This window comes from Schistocerca piceifrons, chromosome 9 (assembly GCF_021461385.2).
Source record: "Schistocerca piceifrons isolate TAMUIC-IGC-003096 chromosome 9, iqSchPice1.1, whole genome shotgun sequence".
NCBI classification, from domain to species: Eukaryota; Metazoa; Arthropoda; class Insecta; order Orthoptera; family Acrididae; genus Schistocerca; species Schistocerca piceifrons.
Genome location: NC_060146.1, coordinates 76,305,245 through 76,307,608, shown reverse-complemented (window position 1 = coordinate 76,307,608; position 2,364 = coordinate 76,305,245). Strand labels below are relative to the sequence as shown.

Sequence of the window (2,364 nt, the reverse complement as noted above, 5' to 3'; positions counted from 1 at the left end):
AAGGTGGTTATTTATGAATTGGGTGGTCCGTTTTTCCCTTGTGGAGAGGGGCCGGGTTAGAGCAATCTGCGGTTCGGGTTGTTCAGTAATCTCCCTGTCAATCTGCCATACGTTAATAGCTGCCTCTGTCATGTTTGTCGGATTCGGTGTTAACGAATGTATTGCTTAAGGTGTAAAGGCCGAATTCCTGAAATACGTTTTATCTTGCCTATCATCTTGAGAGGTGGTATATGTGTAATGTAGAGCATGTTTGTACATTTTATGTGGCACTGCATTTCATGGGTTTTTATTTAAATGGCCACTTTAGTATATAAAGTTGCCACCCTTCCACCGTAAGAGTTCTTTTAAAAACAAGTTGCACTTTCGGTGGCAAATAATTTTTAATGTGAGTGTTTTGTACCATTTCCATCCCTCTTACGGCGTGCATAGTTTATGTGTTTGTGTGAGTTGCTAAAAATTTTTAGTTTAAAGTAATCTAGTGTGTTGCAGATTTGCACCAGTGTAGTCTTTCAGAGGTTGTTGTGAGCGGTCGTGACTACGGCCGTGTTAAAAGGGAGCGCCAAGGTTCTCAGCCCGAAAGCTCAAACTGTAAAAATAATTTTTTTTCTTATTTCTGCCTCTGAATAAATTGTAACTTGATATTACAGGGTGCTTTCTGATTATAATTTTAAATGTGTTTTAAAAAAAGGAGGCTTTTAGGAATAAAATTTCCATTTATTGAAAAAATTTAATTTGTTTTCGTTACCCACTGGCAACTAGTGTGATTAAATGTGTTAATGTTCTTGATGAATCGCTAGTAAATAAAGTAAATTCTTAAGAAAAGGTTTTGACATTAAAATCACGGTTCAATGATAGAAAACTGAAACATACATTATTTTTCTACATATCCTCCCTGCACTCAGTGCACTTTGTCCGTCGTTTCACAAGTTTCTGTTTTCCACCACCATATCCTAAACGACTTTCACAAGTTTCTTGATTGCATCAGAAAAAAAGTTTTTTGGTTGCATCTGTAACCAGTTTTGTACTGCATAAATGACTTCTACATCGGTTGCAAATCTTCTTCCCCTGAGCACTTCCTTCAATGATCTTTACCCACGTACTACTTATTACAATCTTCAGAAAGACTCACGAAGTAGTTGCACTCAGTCTTCAGGCCACGAGTAGCCTAACGGGACCATCCGACCGCCGTGTCATCCTCGGCGGAGGATGCGGATAGGAGGGGCGTGGGGTCAGCACACCGCTCTCCCGGTCGTTATGATGGTTTTCTTTGACCGAAACCACTACTAATCGGTCGAGTACCTCCTCAGTTGGCATCACGAGGCTGAGTGCGCCCCGAAAAATTGCAACAGCGCATGGCGGCCTGGATGGTCACCCATCCAAGTGCCGACCACACACTACAGCGCTTAACTTCGGTGATCTGATGGGAACCGGTGTATCCACTGTGGCAAGGCCGTTGCCGTTTTCATGAGCACCAGGTTACCACAGTCACCAGATCTCAGTGTTATTGAGCCTGTGTGGTCTACTTTGGAGAGAACGATGGGTGATTGTTATCCACCCCTATCATTGTTACCTGAATTTACCATTATTTTGCAGGAAGATTGTGTGATATTCCCTTGAGAAGCATACGGGACCTGCATTTACTCATTCCGAGACGACAGGAAGCTTTTTTGCCAACTATTTTCCTGTACCGTTTTATGGTAATCTGTTGTGGGTTTGGTATTTCCGTATTTTTGTCCGACCCCTATGGTTCCTCGCGGCCCGGCGAGTTACGTAGCTACTACCATGCGCTATGTCTACTTCATCCATCCCCCAGTACGCAGGCACCTCAGTACCTCAGTCACGTATTAAATACCTGTCACATCATCATAACCTACACACTACATCTCAGTTGTCTACTGTCCTAGCTGCATCCATTCATAAAACTAAAACCGAGCGAGGAGCCGCAGAGAGCACACTGGACCCGCATTCGGGAGGACGACGGTTCAAACCCGCGTCCGGCCATCCCGGTTCAAGCCCTCCGCGACCTCCCCGAATCGCTTCAGGCAAATGCGGGGATGGTTCTTCCGAAAGGGCACGGCCGACCTCCCTCCCTATCCCTCTCCAATCCGACGGGGCCGACGACCCCTCAGTTTGGCCCCCCACCCGAATCACCCAACCAACCACAAAACTAAAAACATTCGTAAACACGCTCTCTGTTGCTGCCGCCCGACTCTGGAATAAGCTATCCTCCACTCTACCCACAATCCCTTGGCCTGTGCTTTTAAGAAGAAGCTGGAATACTTCCTACTATCACCCTCCTAATTTTTCCCTCTGTCAGACGATAGAACTAATGGTCCTATATTCCCCCCAGTCACGCTTCTTCCT

General features: G+C 45.0%; 1 pseudogene; it reads right to left on the bottom strand.

The window, feature by feature from the left end:
• Positions 1-1,340: 1,340 nt before the first annotated feature.
• Positions 1,341-1,458, bottom strand: LOC124717631 (annotated as a pseudogene).
• Positions 1,459-2,364: the final 906 nt, after the last annotated feature.